Source organism: Labrus mixtus, chromosome 15 (genome assembly GCF_963584025.1).
Source record: "Labrus mixtus chromosome 15, fLabMix1.1, whole genome shotgun sequence".
Lineage (NCBI taxonomy): Eukaryota > Metazoa > Chordata > Actinopteri > Labriformes > Labridae > Labrus > Labrus mixtus.
Window position 1 is genome coordinate 10376692 of NC_083626.1, and position 18425 is coordinate 10395116.

At 46.8% G+C, this 18425-nt stretch overlaps 1 protein-coding gene and 1 long non-coding RNA gene across 2 annotated transcripts in view; both read right to left on the bottom strand.

The window, feature by feature from the left end:
* Positions 1-18425, bottom strand: part of skia (v-ski avian sarcoma viral oncogene homolog a) — a 76156-nt gene that overhangs the window by 12078 nt on the left and 45653 nt on the right. The window lies entirely within an intron of this gene.
* LOC132990410 (uncharacterized) lies at positions 14814-16438 on the bottom strand. The gene is made up of 3 exons (XR_009676059.1): positions 16260-16438; positions 14948-16215; positions 14814-14897 (listed from the first exon to the last, which is right to left on the bottom strand). It is a non-coding gene; the product is annotated as an uncharacterized LOC132990410 (long non-coding RNA).

Sequence of the window (18425 nt, forward strand, 5' to 3'; positions counted from 1 at the left end):
TGATAGACCTGAGCTCACTTCAAAGACACACACTCACGTGTGTGTGTGTGTGTGTGCATGTATCCCCCTTATGATCCAGCCTGGATTACACAATATAGACAGGAAGTGACACGTCTAAAAAAAGGCTGTTAGATAAGCAGAGAGTGTGTGTGTTGGACGGGCACAGACTGCCTCACTGAGAACAGACCTATATTAACCCTTCCCACTCGAGCCTGCTCTGGTGTGTTGGTTCATTGTGACGCCATCTTTGAATTTTTCACATCCTTAAAATCAAAATGCATATCATGCAAACAACTTCTGTGATCAGATATCAGCCGCCCAGAACACATGATGCAGTTGAACTTCCAGTGTGACGGCTGCAGAGGCCGAGGCGCTGCCTGTGTTTTACAAAAAGAACAGTTTGAATCTCCGGCCTCGCTCACACCAGCACTAATCTCCTGAAGCTGAATGTTTCACTGTGACATCATTCTGAACATGAGGAAAAACACACCTCTCATGGACGACCATGTCAGACAGTATTATCATTTTATACTTCAGGCCTGCAGTGAGGAGACAGACACTTTGAAGCTCATATCTGTCAAACCTTAATTTACAGCCCCTTACTTCACACACGGCGGCGAGGAATAGAGCCTCCATGAGAAACGCACAAAGCGGCGAGTCATGAGGCAGCAAGTGTGGAAACAGAGAAAGTGGCAGCCTCGTCTCAGCTGCCATCGGGGGGCCTCATGTGAGCCTGTGTGTGTGTGTGTGTGTGTGTGTGTGTGTGTGTGTGTGTGTGTGTGTGTGTGTGTGTGTGTGTGTGTGTGTGTGTGTGTGTGTGTGTGTGTGTGTGTGTGTGCGTGCGCGTGCAGCAGACAGGATGGGTGGAGTGATAACAGTCTTCTCGGCTCTGTCTGTGTCTTTTTGAAACTCTTTTCAGTTTGAGAGCACTTCCTGTCTGCAGGACGCTGAGCTGCTCGTCACACTCAAAGCATCGACTACGTTCAGTAAATTAAACTCCAGACCCTCCTCACCTCCAAACTCTGGGATTCAGTGTTTCAGGTACAGTGATGACACTACGTTTGTCTGTTTTACACTCAGACGTGTCCGAGAGAGAGAGAGAGAGAGACAGAGAGACAGGGGAAATGAAACTTTCTCTGCGTTGACCCTGATGAACGTTAATAACAGGTTTCCTCGCCGAGCTGAAATGTTCCTACTTTAGGGACGCACTGCTATAAAGAAAACCTCAGACGGAATGCATGAAATGTTCCAGATCAGCAGACGCCACACGTCTTTATTCTACCGCACCTTCTGGAAGGTTTGGTTCTGTTTGAGAGAAGGACACCAGAGAGGATAAACACGGCCTCCTTAATGAAACACTCATTCAGGAGGAGAAGACGACGAGCCGTGAGAACCACAGAGACTCGATGTGAGGAGTGTCAGCCTGAAGTCGACCAGCTGTGAGACGCTCTGGTGACAGACGCCTTGACACGAGAGAACAACCAAATCTGTTTCTTGACACAACCTGTCATTTCATCTACCCCCCACCCTCCTCCTCCCTGCCTTGTTTCAGTTCTACCCCTCCCTCCTCGCCCTCGCTCTGTTCTATCTGTCTGAGTGTGTTTCCTGTGTCATAGATTACAGGATGTCCTCTACAAACAAACTGGATTCCAGACACACAGAACGAAGGCAAGCGAGCAGAACGAGTGAGAAACATGCAGAACTTCAGAAACTCTGCACTGAAACCGTGCAAACACCAGTTTCCTATGAAATCTCTTCTTCAGGACTTTTTTTTTTAAACGTATTTTCTTATAATCCTGCAAGATGTGCAAGCATTTCACTAAAACATCAACTTTGACTCTTTCCCCCTCGAAGTGGTTCTGTGACAAAGCAGCTTTAAAATTCTGCTTATTTAAGTTTAAAGCATTTAATGTACTCGTTGCAAAAATGCATCATTCAAGGCACAGGAAGTGGCTCTGAGATTAAAGTTTCCTTGTAATAACTTTTCGTCTTGTTGAGTCATAACTGGAACCAGATAAATCTCAGCTGAAAAGATTCATTAAATATGCTAATGAGTTCGACACAACTGTCCACAGATACAAAAGCACGACGCTTTATCAATTAATCCAAGGCCCTTTCAAAATAAAAGTCCAAGAATACAGGTAACAAGCTCAGAAAGGAGCTGTTCCATCAATGAACCCCCTCTGCTGTGACACAGTGTCGCCTGGTTTTTGAACATTAATACTCCTCTGAGGTCCAGTTTACTTTCCCTCTGCTGAAAAAAGACGTGTGTGTGTGTGTCTGTGTGTGTGTGTGTGTGTGTGTGTATTCATATATCTTCCTTTAACTGAAGCTCTTTCCTGCTCTGACCACATAATGTTCCTCTGCATGCTCACCGCTCTGCAGTCAGAGACAAACAAACACCGTGCTAAACAGGTTGCTAACCACCACCCCCCCCCCCCATCCCCCCACCCCTCCAGACTAAACGCAGATGAAAGGCCAAACAACCTGTTTTCTTTGCTCTTTCTTCGCTCAGGAGGGCGAGCGGAGCCGCACCCTACCTCTGACCTGACTTTGGCCTCCCTGCATGTCTTGCTGAGGGGGCCTGTAGTGGTGCAAAAAGGGAGGGGCCCCCTTCCTGGAGGCAGAGCGAAAGCGTACACACAGCAGCGACTACAAAGAGTACAGAAGAAAAGAAGAAGAAAAAAAAGCCACATATATGCTGGGAAACCAAACAGGTGTCAGACAACATATCCTTCTGCTGTTTATGAATAAAAGAAACGCCGACCTGGGACGCTGCGGGGTCGAGGCTGAAGTCATGAACTACAAAAACAAGCTGGAGGAGGTTCAGGGTTATGTCTGATAGAGAGCTGAGCACAGAGCTGTTTAGTCTGGAGACTTACTTTCTGTTTGAATACCTCCGTCACAATGCCACTTACTCCTCTGCTCTCCCTCTGAGTGTGTGTGTGTGTGTGTGTGTGTGTGTGTGTGTGTGTGTGTGTGTGTGTGTGTGTGTGTGTGTGTGTGTGGTGTAACACCCAGACTAACATACAGGATAAAAATATAGCGAGTGCTGTGGCTGCTCACTCGAGTGAGATTCCTCGACTGTGTGTTTGTGGGTTACTCACACACACACACGCACACATGCAGAGCTCCAATTTTGGCAACTAGCTCATCCCACCATCGTCTCCTTGGCTGAGGAGTCACACAGAACAATAGCTCCTCTGTCTGCACTGAAGTAAATAGCAAAAACACTTTACATAGTTACAGTGCTGCAGGATCACGTTCATCTCATTATTCAGACGCCGCTGCTCTGACTTTAAGATGAACTGGTTTGCTGACTACACTGGAAATGACCTCATCCAAAATTCACTTTGATACAGAGAGGAGTCATTTCTCCTGCGCTCAGCACATAAGTTACTCTGTTTATCCACCTCGAGTTTCAAAAGAGCGAGTATTAACTCGTAGGAGAACAATGTTGGGACTGGAAGACGCCTGCCAGGTGTGTGTGTGCGTGTGTGTGTGTGTGTGTGTGTGTGTGTGTGTAGACTATCAGGTGTATACAGACAGGAGGCCCCTGCAGTACCTGCCTGTGCCACCTCTCCCCTCATAACACATCATTTATCCCATTAGCAGAGAAGCGTCTCCTACATTCCCCCCGCTACATGAAAGAAAAACAAAAAAGTCTGACGCCCGTTTCCTCTCTCCTCGCCAAAAAACAGCTTGTATTGATAGAAAACATGCTCGCTCTCCTGTCACCTCCCGGAGCTGTCCTGGAGCGACAGCACGACGCTGCCTCCTTATTTCAACATTTCCTTTCATACACTTCAGACTCTTTTTTTTATTTTTTTTATTTTTTTTTCCGGGAATACTGTATGGCCGAGGGTCTGCTGTCGGCCTTCTGTTCCAGGAAGAGTCCGGAGAGGCTGGAGGGGAAAACAGGAGAAACCTCCCAGAGCGCATGTCGCTAGCTAGGCTAAAGGCTAAACCCTTTGTAAACAAATGCCAGAGAACAAAACCTTTAAACGAGAAGGGGGGGGGGGTTTAAAAAAAAGTAAAAACCTTGTATGTTGTTGGTGTTATTAATCAATGGATCAACTGGATCCCTCCCAACTTAAGCTGACCTTCACCCGCAAACACAAACAAACTTACTAACCAAAGCAGATGTAAATTAGCTCAGAGCTAACTCTGGTACAGCTAAGTGGCCGTACACTGTCCCTGTCAAAATAAACAAATACATAAAGCAGGGGTAGAGAAAGACGTCCTGTATCCTCTGAGGTCACATCAATATTTTGTCCGTCAAACTGAAGCTAGCCAACAGTTACATACACGTTAGCATCTTCTCCACTCATTAGTATGGAACAATGCTAAGCTAGGCTACTGTTTGACATCAGAGGGCTTAAATCCCTCCCCTCGTCCTGGACCCAAAAGACGGCAAACATTGCAGAAAGTTTGGGGCGAAGGATTACGAGGAGCAACAAACACAAACAGAACTTAAAGTTAAGTAGATATTCATGTATGCAAAGCTTCAATAAGAGGTCAAACGGTTTCCCGTCCTGTGCAGGAGCGTGGAAGTGTTCAAACTTTACTTTACAAGTTTCACATGACAACAGAGCTGAACATGGAAAAAACAAGAAGAAGAATGTGGGGGGGGGGGGGGGGTGTACAGAGTGAGTCCTCTTGTACCACAAGCCTTCCTACTGCTGCCTAGAGGCCATGCGCACACACACATACACATACACATACACACACACACACACGCGCACACACACGCACACACACACACACACACATACATACACACACACACACACTGAAAAAAGGGGAAGGAAAGGGAAGAGATCGGAAGGTTTGGGAAGGGAGAGCAGGGTCTCCATTTCCTCTCGCCAAATTTGCTTTGGCAACTCTCTCCGTGGGAATGATGAGGGACCGGCTCTTCTCAGGCCGAGAGAGCGCCAGGGCTCGGCCCACCGAGGAGACAGAGGGCTCAGAAAACGCAAGATGGAGAAGTAGTGGGGGGGGGGGGGGGGGAATGGATGGAGGGGGGTAAGTAAATACAGCTGGACTTTTTCATAGCTTTTCCTTTTCCATCCCTTCCTCTGGCGTCGGCTGCTTTTAGAGAGATCGAATGTTTACATTAACATGCTGCACAGAGAGGCGGGACGAGCGCGGTCGCTCTACAGCTCGTTATCAACACGATATCAAACCTCTTCAACATATCAGAACATCAGATTTTATTTTAGGATAATAAAACGTGGTGAAATGTGCACGACTGAAAATAAAACTATTTACTTTTTTAAAGGTTAATTTTAACTTTATCTTTAGAGGAATCAGAGAGAGAGAGAGAGACAGAGAGAGAGGGGGAAAGAAGCCAGAGGTCGGACGTGAGGACAGTCAGGTGTGTTTTACATTTTGTTACTCTGAACACATTTTTAGTTTGACACAGAGTGATGAGCTTGTTACCTTTGCTAAATGTTGCTCATGATGGATTAACGTTGGGTCTTTTACGAGTTGACCTGCTCTTTGTAAAGTGTCCCGAGATAAAAACGTGTCATGAATCGGCGTTATCCAAATAAAGATTTATTGTTTGAAGTACATCAGTTTATTTTTGGCATGATTTCCAGACGCTCTGTATCGTTGGCCGTGTTTTAGTGAGAGTGTGACATGTTGACCTCCTCCTGGGATCATTGATCTGCACTCTATAGTTGTTTGAATACTTTTAGAGAAAGACCTCTTATTTTTTATATTTATATTGTTTTCTGAGATTAACCCTTTAATGACCATCAGCATGCGCCTGTGACTTTAGGAGTGAGTGTGTGTGTGTGTGTGTGTGTGTGTGTGTGTGTGTGTGTGTGTGTATGGATACGTAAGCAGACGCTTGGGTGAACTGTAGCACGGAGAAGCTAAATGTTTTTGCACATTTGTAATTACTGTTTTTATATTGTTTTCGATGTACTGTCTATGCAGCAATTTCCCAGCATCCGAGACAAATTTCTCCCTAAGGAGACGAATAAAAAAAACCTTGACCTTGACCTTGAGCTCCTTTAACAGTTTGTTAAAGTAAAGGAATCCAGTCCAGTTCATACGATCGCTACCGCGGAGTAGCAGAGAGAGAGAGAAGAGAATTCCTGCGTTTACAGCGATCCTAAATGTTCTCTCTCTCCGGTTGGAAGAAGGTCGTAGGAGGAATCTGCTGATGGCTCTTTTCCTCGCAGCGGTGCAAAAAGCTGCCCTGTTTTAAAGGAGGCCAGATGTGAATTATGGGGAATGAGGGGAGGAGTGTGTGTGTGTGTGTGTTGGGGAATGCGGGGCAGAGGGCATATTCCTGCTTGGCGTGTATCGTGCCCTGGGGTTGAGGTTGCTTGTGAAAGGGTTAAGTCGCATGGCTGAGCAAATACATAAATAGCACTGGGGGGGTGGGGGGGGGTCTAGGGGGTGTTTGGCATGGCCAACGCTGCCAGCTGGCGTGGAGGCAGAGGGTGTACACACACACACACACGGAGAAAGTGGCGATTTGATTTCCCAGTATTACTTACGGGGCACTGGAACACAAGCAGGCGCTCCGGGTACCCCGATCCAGACTGCAGCACATGCCTCAACATGTGACGGGCTCGCCAAGAGCGCTGTGCAAACATGCACACACACACACACACACACACGTTTGCACACAGACTTACGCACACATACACGCCAAAAAAAAAGCGCAAAGCGGCCTCCTCCCACACATCAAAGGAGCTCCCAGCAGCAGAGCCGGGCCTCATCCCATCATGATAAATCACATCCCAACACCTAAAACAAACTGGGAGCCCTGCTTCACAGCGCTAAGATGGACGCCCCAAACAAAACAGACGAGTGGGAGCTCCCTGACACCCCCCTTTGCTCCTCCACCTTTGAACACACACACTCGGGAAGTTTTCACTAATCTGACAGGATTAAGACGGGTTTACGTTCTTTGGAGTCACCTTTTGAAATCTGACGTGCAGAATTAGATTCTGAAGCAGCGGAGGAGAAAGTACTCAAGCAGAAGTACAGATGAGGAGTGTGAAAGTCGAAGCACTGATTTTAAACATTGCTGTACATATATAAACAACACAACTTCAGAAGGTCAACACTTTTTTTTTTTTTTAATATTCAGGTCTAATTACAGATTTCTTTCCTCAATTGTTTAAAGGTTCTTGTTTAAATCTCACACATATTTTTATCCCTGCACGGGTTATGTACATTTCTTGTATAAGTCTATTTTTAATTGCACAGTTTAAGTTTGATTCATCTAGGGGTATTCTTTAAATCTTTTTTCGGGTTAATATATATGTATGGGAGGGGGGCGTCGGTTTTGTGGTTAATTTGTAACAAATGTTTCATGTCATGTACGTCTTTGTAACCTGCTACTGGATGCTTTGAATTTCCCTCGGGATCAATAAAGTATCTATCTATCTATTTCTTGTTTTTGAGTCGGTAAAGATGTTTTCTGTCGGCCCTGAAACGTCCTCGTCGAGTCCCTCTGAAGGACATTTCTAGCAGCTGTTCTAAAGTGGAGATATCTAAACTCGAGTATAATATCAGAGTATTCCTTACTTTCTCTTTCTGTTCATGTTTATATCAGTCAGGAGGTTAAAGGGTCTGGGCAGACCTCCTGGGTGGTTCGTGCATCCGTGTGCCATGCATTTCTCCTCCTGTCAGAGAGGAGGATGAGGGGGGATTTAAGCCGGGGTGGAGGGCTTGCAGTCAAATCCCCCTCTCATCTTAGAGGCATCATTACGCCTGATCCCTGGAGCCCTGCACTACCAGGGACCGGGACAGACCACCAATTACAGTCTTAACCTCTGTGTTGCCCTCTCCATCTCTATCGCACTGACACCTCGCCTGTAGCTAGGGGGGGGGGGGGGGCGATAAAGATGCTGCTCATGGGAGAAACTGGAAGCTGATTTTTTTCTTCTTCTGCTGAGCTGGAGTCAAACGCAGTGATTTGAAAAGATTTGACCAAATCCAGATCAGTTTCCTCAGAGTTATAATCACATTTTTTATCCTGTTTCAATGATATTTCAAACTGAAGCTGCACATCTCATATTTAGCTCAACAGGATTCAAATGCTGTTCTGTTTAATGAAGGGTGGAGCTGCAATGACTCAACCCATAATGATCTACTTGGTGACTTTTCAGACAGAAATATGAACATTTTCTGGTTCCATTCTGTGATTGTAAAGTCTGAGGTTTCCCCCGTCATCACAACACTGAGAGAGAAGATGTGCAGCCAGTTTTCTGGACTTTAACGTTTTTTGATGCATCAGCACAGATTAATGTTGGAGCCCCAGACCTTAAAAATGGCGGAGAAGTTACTTATTAGTTAGTTTTCTTGTCAAAAAGACTTTGAGGGCGCAGAAGAATTATGGGTTCTTTTCTGTTGAATTGTATTTAATTATTTTTAGTATTTTGCATTTGTTATGTATGTTTACGTTCTTCTGTGTTTGGTTTAGTTTGCGTTGTTCTTGTTTTTGTTGTTTGTCAAAGCACTTTGTAAACCTGTGTTTTTAAAAGGTGCTATATAAATAAAGTTATTATTATTATTAAGATGCCGACCGCTAAACATGTTAGACTCCACAGAACAAATCATTGTCTTCTCCCGGTCTAGACTCGATTAATTAGGAAGGATGATTCATTATAGCTGTTTTTTTTAAAAAGAGCTTCACCTGCAGAGAATGAGGACTGTGACCAGTCGTGTGTTACGTATATTAACAGAAGTTCAAAGTGTTTTAAATACGACCTGATGTACAAACTCTTTCCAGCTGCATGCAGCCTGGACTTGGTCGTCTCAGTTCTGAGAGGAGCTGATGCTTCGCAGCGTCACTATAAATAAAGGCTCATGGGATGGCAGCTCACAGACGGAGCGGTCTGCTGTGACTCACAGCCTGTAAATGAGTCGTTGATAACATAAACACGGCTGCAGCACTCGAGGCGGCGAAGGTGAGACGACGGTTTAGAGGATAATGGAAGGTGTGAAGCTAACGACGTGCGAGACTGTGAGAGTCCTCTTACAACCACGTCCACAGGAGCACCTGGAGGAGAGCTGAGCCGGCGTAAACAAGGGAGGAGGTCACCGGCTCGGAATGAATGAATAAATATACGTGTGATTACTCAGTCCAGCGTGTGCTCCTGTGTTTACCGCCTCTGTTAGCGGGAACGCTGCAGTATCTCTACATTTAGAAGAGGATTGTTTCAGTGCTGAGGCGCTTCACACAAACCTGACGACGCTACAGAGAGAAGAGTAGCTCAAAGAGAAGCACCTGATACACACACGGGATCCAATGAGACGAGTGGGATCAGGAGTTTGGCCTTCATGTCTAAATCTCATTCTTATCTCAGGCTTATTTAATAATTAAATCAGAATGTAATTCCTCAAACTCTAAATTATCCAAACCTAGCAGCACTGATGAAAAGAGAAATGTGCACAAACCGCTCTGCAGCCTTTTCAAATCCTCCGCCTGCTCAGTGACGAACCCTCGCTGTCCACAAAACAACTAAATAAGCAGTCTTTGAGCGAGCACAGCTCAGACGGCCAGAGGCTACACTCCTCTTCCTTCCTGTCTGTTGGAGGGGGCGGGGGGGGGGGGGGGGGGGTTAGGTCAGGCTGTCAGCTGGTTCAGACACCATGTCTAGACCACCACCACTCTCCTGACCAGGCCCGGGTCTGACAGGCCCCTGCAGCCTGGACCTGCAGGCCTTTTACACAAACCACCAAACACACAGCGGCTCTATATGTGCGTAACAAGGCGGCTGTATCTACTGATGGCTGTTTGTTGTAGTTGGGCATTAAGTGGGCCAAACATGGCCGCACTAATGCATCAGCAGACATAGCGAGTCAATTAGAGCGCCGCATAGAGCCCATCATGTAACATGGAGGAACAAGCTGGTACACATGCTGTGGTCTTCAAGTGTCATTATGTGGAGAGACAGGGAAAACAGGAGGGGGGGGTCTAATGAATGAGGTGCTGTGTAAAACTTGACCGCCTGTATCGTTGCTATTTAATTGCTTTTTTAACCGGGATTGGAGCTCCTGCATCACACACGGGGATTCTGGCTCAGCTTCAAACCTTTACTGTGTAAAGTGTTCCAGGTACACCTGTTTGGAGGAGTAGACGTTCCTCCTTTTCCCTTTGCTTTTAGAGCACATCGTGCAGCTGTTGCAATCAGCCAACGCGGTCCGTGACCCGTCTGCGACGACCAGCTCTCACAGTAAACACCGCCGTTTCATCAGAGCGGACTGGAGAGGCATCAGGACTCCCATTAGCACCGTTCACATCGGTTAAAAGCTCTCGCAGAGGATCTGTCAAGTGAAAACACCTGGACGCGTCCACCCATCGCTTTCCCCTCGCTCACACAGAGGAGAGAGAGAGAGAGAGACTACCTTCTGTATTTGAGCCTGTTGTGTTTTCACCCAGTGAAAATGCCCCCTCCCCAAACAAATAGACAACTCATATTTTAGTTTTATTGCTTCATTTCAAAAATTGTAGAAGTTTTTGTGGTTCAGTTTCAGAACACCAGCAGGCTGATCCACTGCAGAGTTCAAAGGGTTAACAGCCTTTTACGTCTCTGTTTAAAAAAGGCAGAGACAAGTCAAATTGAATGTTGCCAGACAAGAAGTCAGCAAGTGTTTCACAAGAGAAATGAGGTCATGTCCTCCTGAAGCCGAGTGCCGTGTCTCGGGGACCTTTAAGAAAAGAAACACCGGCCATGTTGCTGTAAAGCTGCAGCAGGAAACTGTGGCTATTACAAGTCATTAAGCAGCAGGCTGGAGTTCAGCTCGCACTGGAAGGATTTATCCCAGGAGGAGGAGGAGGGGGGCGGGGTGGGGGGGGGCAGAGATCAGGGTTCAGTCCATCCGTTGCTGCTGCATCCAGAAAGACTCCATGCACTCCTAAACCGTCACATGTGCATGTTCCTGAGGTGAGAGACTCTCTAGTGAGACTCTTGACACACTCCGCTGAGGTGAGAGAAAATGGCTGCCGCTGCACACGCGCTGCATGTTCTCCGTGTGTGTGTGTGTGTGTGTGTGTGTGTGTCTGCAGGGCTCAGTCTGCCGGGCTGACGCGGCGAGCGGAGGCATAATGGTCGGGGTTGTTAGTGAGCACTCCAGTTGTGCTGTGATGGGAATGTTTTCGACAGCTTTCAGACACTTGGCACTAATGATGTTCTGCATGCCCCGTGGCCAGCTTCCCCTTCTCCCTCCGATCAGTGTGTCGAACAATTTTACCAACAGCCTCGCCGAGCTTGTAGAAACACGCCAGCTCGGCCAGGAGCGGCGTACACAAGTTTATACTGTTTAGCTTTAAAGAGAGAAGACTACGTACTCAACACTTTCACATTTTGAACTCCGCTCTGGAGGTAGTTTCCTGAAGGCAGACAACTTTATTGAAACCTGGCTGTGATTGGATCTCTGTCATGTTGAAGCTGAGAAGCCTTTAATAGGTGAAAGTCTAGTTAGAGTCATTTAGACAGAGCGGGCAGGAGGATCGAATCAATGAGCAGCAGAGACTCCCTGAGGGCCGGTGCAGAGGGAATGGTGGGGGGGGGGGGGGGGGGGGGGGTTTATTGTAAATCAATTGTCAGCCAATTCATTTCCATTGATAGCATCAGAATAATGACATGCTGTAATAAAATGGTAATCAGGGCCTTTAGCTGCGGGCGGGCGAGAGGTGTTCAGCGATCATAGCCGCGGGGAGCGTGGCAGTGGCCCACATCCTCCACTCTGAACATGTGTGTGTTTATTATGTGTGTATTTGTCTGATGGAATGTGTCATTTGTTTTTGTTGTGGCTGGATGTGTGTGTGTGTGTGTGTGTGTGTGTGTGTGTGTGTGTCTCACGTGCTGCAGCCTCTGATTTAATCCTGGAGATATGCGACCAAACGACAGCAGCAGCAGATGGCCGGGTGAGCAGATTAAAATCTCAACAGCTAACCTCACCACAACACAAACAGACACATTTTAAGTCAATAAGAGGAGATGAGATAATTGCTGCACACCTCTCAATACAGCCTGGAGAAACGATATGATATTTCAATGGTTTTGTTTGGTACTCAGGAAACCACAGACGCCCTGAACCCCGTCCAATCAACGGCACAGGGAGGGAATATTAAAGCCGGGTCAGAGCGGAGGTCAGACCTCATGAATCAGGATAATTGGATGAGAGACGGGCGTTATGAAGGAGCAAGGGTCGGCAGTAATAAGCTGGAAATCATGTTTGGTCAGAATCTGGTTGTTAAGGCAAACAAGTGCTCCGTTAGCTCGGCTTCATAGTCGGTACGGGTGATTAAATGTCAGCAGATTAACGTGAGGCCAGATGACGAGTTGCCTCTTTGTGCTGCAGGAACTCGACCACCGATAACCTCACCTGAGGCTTAGAGTACCGACGGTTCTACATACTCAACGAGCACTGCAGAACTCTTCTCTGCACGTGTGTTTAACATCATGAAATACAAGTTTCTATGTCCAGTTCATCAAGTATTCATGTGTCTTACTGTCCTCTGCTCAGTGCATTGTTGACTGAATTAAGTCCCAGGAAAAAGAACAACAAAACAGACGTGCAGTACTTTAAGTTCTTGCAGTTGTGAGATCACTAAAGGTCGAGTCCTTCCTGGAAACAAAAGTGCTCAGGCTCTCACCAGACAACGACAGATATTTGAAACTGAATCAGAAAAAAGATGCTGGAAGAGAAAGCAAAAGGCCTTTTCATTATTCTGGGGAAAAAAAAAAGTCCCTGTGAAAGTCTGAGAGTGGGAAACACTGACGCCCGGGTCTGCTGCCAGGCTCAGTGCCCTACTTCCACCCATAAAACTCAAACACACAATGGAGGTGCCAGCCTCGACCACACAGAGCCAAACACATCCATCTCTGCAGCAGATTCAGAGAGCAGGGGGGAAACGAGTCCATCCCAGTCGCCCCGCCTCACCCGTCACCTGTCAATCAAACTCCACAGACTCAAACATGGACTAATAAATCCTTTACTCATCGACGAAGCCAAAGAAGGTCCTTTCTGTGAAACTTTTCTAAACCCTGCTCACAACACAAACACCTGGAGTCTGAGAAACACATTCTGTTTTTCACTCAAAGCTCCATTCCCTGAATGTTTAACAAGGCGTCGGGTTACTCTCGTTTTCCAGTTCCTCTTCTTCAAAGCAACCTCACAGCAACTTCTGAGCCGGTTGGAAGGTCATTAAACTTTGCTTTCATCCATCCGATAATGCATTTCATCCATCCGATCATTATCTGACACCTTTCTCCGAGCAGTGAGAGAAATCTCCTGAATGAAGCAACCGAAGCGCTTCACAACTTTTTGTCAGCACTCCCTTTGAGAGAGGCAGAAGATGTGCAAAGAAAACAAACAAAAAAACATGCAAAGAAGGAAATCCTCCTGAAATGGTTGAGACGCAGATTTGCTTTTTATTCATTTTGGAAGCTGATTTATTGAGGAGTAAACAAACAGTGGTTGCACTAAAGTTTCTCCAACCAGCAGCTAATTGGTCGATTAAACTCATCTCAGGGTGTTGAGCGGGGGATAGAGGACGGTGTGAATGGTGCCGCTGTAGAGCAGTTGTATAAGAGTAAAAGGCCTGCGGTCTCATTGAAGCGGTCCAAAGTGCAGGTCGGGCCGGGTGAAGTTGGGGTCGCGTTGTTCTGAGCTCCAACATGAGGGGACGCTGGTGTCTGTTCACCGGTTCACCCAGAGGTGAGCAAGCAGACCCACGCCATAAACAAGTCTGAAGTTTATAGCCACTATTTGGGTTTGTTGTTCCGCCGCATTCTGGCCCTGACGGCTCACCGAGGGGAGGGGGGGTGGGGGTGGGGGGGGGAGTGAAGACACAACAGAGACGAGCAAAGCAAGGACGCCGTAAAAAACAAAGGGAAGCGTAGAAAAAAAAGCATGTGGCTCACAGGGGAGGCCAACTGGCCACTAAAACGTGGGGTCATTCAGAGAGCAGCTTCAGGTCGACTCTCAGGTCAGTCAGGCGGCCATCTTGCTTTTGGACCTTTCACTGTACTGGATATATCTCTCTACAGTGAGTGTGTGTGTGTGTGTTTATTCACTACACACACACACTGACACACACACACACACACACACACACACAAGGCCACAACAAAACAGGGACGAGTAATGGAAGGAATAAAAAAAGAGGATGGGAAGGGAAAAGAAAAGGGAAGAAAAACAAATGACAGGATGTTGCGGTTATGTGTGTGTGTGTCAGTGTGTGTGTGCGTTTCAGCATGTGTGTTCATGTGGGGGTAGAAGTTGCTCTTCTTTCCTCTCTGGAATCTGTCTTAATTAAAAGGATTGGTTTTTACAGTAAGTGTGTGCCTGAGGGGAGCCGGCTGCACGGCGGCCATGAGGGGCGCGAGGAGGGGCGGGACGCTATCCAACGACAACACACAGAGTTCTGTACAGCACCACAAGAAGGTCCTTTAATGAAACTGTAACTTACACAATATGACCGGCCTTGGACTTCTTATTATGTCCACATGGGAGGTAAACCAGTGTTGACATCGTTTGATTCTTAGAATTCAAACGAAGCTTAAACTCTGGATTTGTGACAACGCCAGACTCGACTGAATGCTAAGGATGCATGTCTGATGATGTCATTCATCCATAAAGCACGTCGCCGTCTGCAGCACCTGTTTTCTCCAGGTGTGAACTTTTATGAGCAGGCCATGAAAGTCAAATGAAAAAAACACAGAAATGAACCATTAAACAAGTCGCTTTGCGTTCTTCAGCTGCTGATGTCGTCGCCACAACAAACTGGAAACACAAACAGGAGCATGCACGTGTGTGAGCGTGCACGTGTGCCTGAGTCCAGATCATCAGCAGACTCATCAATCAAGGTTTGAGGAGATCAGCAGGTACACACACACACACACACACACACACACCTGGAGGTGCAGCAGCCATGCCAACACACTTGTTTTATCATAAATCAAACATTAAAGGTAAATCATGTCTTTTTTTGGCAGGTTTTTGTGGCTGATTAACCATTTACTGTCACATTTGTTCCTCACTAGTTCCTGACCCACAGTGTGATATCTGTGAACACACAGCTAACATAGATAAAGTTATTTCATGTATTCAATGAATCTTCGGTTAGCGGAGCGCTGAGGGGCGATTCTAAAAAGATATTTAATAAAGTCATAAAAGGACAAATAGAAGCTGGGGGTGGGGGGGGGGGGTCCTGGCAGCCATCCAATACTCCAAACTCACCGGCAGTGAAGCATGGAGGCAGCCAATCAGAGGGGAGAACCCGAGCAGTCGCTGTGGCAACCGGTAAACCCGTGGCTTTTTGTGATGAACTGTAGACTAAACTGTTGATACAGAGTCAAAGCAGACCCCGACTTCACTGATCCTCTGTGACCTGAGTCACCTGACACACACACACACACACACACACACACACACACACACACACACACACACACACACACACACACACACACACACACACACACACACACACACACACACACACACACACACACACACACACACACACACACACACACACACACACACACACACACACACACACACACACAGAGCAGGGATCACTGTGACCTGCCACAAACGAGCTGTACACTGTTGTTGTTTTTTCGGTCAGAGTGACATCTGTTTGTTTGTGGGTTTGGCTCATTTTCTGTGTCTGCGCGTGTGTGTGTGTGTGAGTGCGTGTGTGTGCGTGTGTGTGTGTGTGACATGGTGAGTGGTAAAGCACTGATTGCACACACGCACACACACAAACGCACCAACAGCGATGTAGAAGGGCAAAGACTGCAAGTAAGTCACTGTGTCTGTTTGCGGACGGCAACACCAGCCATGAGTGTTGCCAAGTGTGAATCTGTGTTTGCATGTGTGTGTGTGTGTGTGTGTGTGTGTGCGTTCGTGCGTGCACCAACATGCATTTGTGTGTCTCTGTGTGCCAATATGTGCTGACTACCTTCCTTTGGACTGTGCCAACACACACACAGAAACGAGTGTGTGTGTGTTGGCACAGTCAATGTGTGGGAGTTTTTTTTTACTGCAGGTGAGCTGCATACCTCGAGCTGAGCTGCAGATAGACGAGCTGATAAAAGACGAGCAGGTATGGGCATGACACACACACACACACACACACACTGATTCAATGCAGCTGCACGTAAAGCAGTCTGACAAAAAAAACAACAGAGCTTTGATTTAGTCTAAACAGTCTTTTTCTCACACCTGCACCCTCACACACACACCCTCACACACACACCCTCACACACACACACACTAAAACACACACACACACACACCAATCAAGGAAGTGGTGGCAGCCGAGCACTCACTGATAACCTTTCACTCACTTCAATCTGTTAAATAAAATGCACCCCATCAATCCAGCTCTGACACTGCTAACATTCTCTGTCACACACACACGCACACGCACACGCACACACTATCAATCACATGTGAGCGTGTGCTAATGCACCTCATCTTTCATTCATGGCGAGGAAGCAGCATGAATAAGCAGCAGCTCTGTCCGTGCTGAGGTGCGGGGATTTCACCGCTAACTGAACGCCACACGGTTTCTGAATGGACTCCAGGCTGCAGAGTGTGTGTGCATGTGTTAGCCGAAATGTGATTGGTTGGCGCGTTGGAATGCACAGTTGAATATACACTACTTCTACGACTACACTGGTCGCCATTACAGTTAAATTGTATAGAGGTCTATGATAAATTGGTCCTCTTCTCCGTCCGTTCATCCCCTCAGGAAACATTTTCCTGATGAGTTTATGTTCTCAGTTTCCAGTCTTCTTCAATACATCATGATGTTCTTTTAGTAAATTATGATCCCAACAGGCGGTAAAGAAGGACACAGAAAACCCCAAAAGACGACTTTCAGTTGTTCTAAAGGACGCTAGACAGAATTAACATCCCAGTAAATATCATAGTTACAGTGAATGGAGGATGCACCTTGCTAACCAAGCTAAAGCTAGTGTTTGCTAATAACTAACTCATTTTAGACGTTTCCAAATATGGCCACTTCTATCTGAAAAACAAGATGGCGATGGCAAAAACCCGCTGTGGAGGTCGTGGTGGTTAGTTTGAGCTTTGACGTTCTTTACCTCTACGTCCTCATGATGACTCATCATGAGTGCAACGTCCAATCAGAGATGAGATCAAGTTTACCTTATTCCCCCTCCATGAGGTGAACAGCGTGTATTCTGTAAATCTGACTGCTGAGTGACTCATGTTTGAGAACCTAAAATGATTCTGGTAACTTTGCCGCTACACGCCTGCAGATTTAGAAAAGTTGTTTTTTTTCTCCTTCAGTTTGACCGACTGTTGCTGCTCTGCCTCAGCGGCTCGCTCTGCTGCACACTTTCTGTCTGTCTCTCTCTCTCTCTGATTCCACACCCTCCAAATTCTTGGAATCGAGTTTCCCTCCTCCCCCCCCCTCCTCCTCCTCCCTCCATCCCTGCACATGCCTCTTTTCTTTTTTTTTTTTTTATTCCTTGTACTCGTCAAGTCTGGCATGGCCCGTGTTTTTCACCATAGAAACCGACATAACAGACCGACAGAGCCAAGCACAGGCTCGGCAAACAGAGACCAAATAAAAATCCATCATTCAGCCGGTGTGTTCGAAAGCCTTTTTTCTTCCCCTCTTGAAGCACTCACGCCTTATTTTAGAGCAGTTCCAGCAGGACGAGGAGGGCGGGGGGGGGGGGGGGGGGGGGGCTTGAAGAAAGTTTTGAACACAGACGTCATTTGGAAAGTGGCCTGCGTCAGGGAATAAGCATTTTAACGTGCAGAAATAATAACGACTAAACCATTTGATGCTCTGAAAACATCCTGCAAATGGACCGATATGCCAGACAACATAATGGGAAGACTCCAGATCTTATGATAATATTATTCATGTCAGTGTAATCCAGAGAGATGTGGCATTATGTGCTGCAACATTCATGATGTAATTTGAGGATTAGGCTCCTCATAAAAATCACCCAGAGCGGCTGCCTGAGTCCAACTCGTCCAAAACTTGCTTAGATAGATAGACTGTGTTGCTGAGGCTTCCCAGCACACAGACGCAACTCAAAACCTCCCAACTTGATCCGGTTCTTATGATGTAATCCCCCAAAATGTCGGATATTTGTTTAAGTTATGTAACCCCTCCAAACCCTCCACTGGGTCTGCCAGATGGAACAAATGACGAATCGCAGACGTTTGGCGTTCTCTGGCTGGAGACGCAGAGGAGGGCTGACTTCCAAACCGTTTCCTAAGATGCAAACTGTTCAATGAAACCCACACACACACACACACACACACACATCAGAGGGAGTCTGAATCTGTGGAAAAATGACTGCAGATAAAAGAGGCGACTGCCCGCGTGGTGTGGCTCTGCCTTCCATTCTTCACTGGCTGTGAGTGGGGAAACACATGCGGTAATT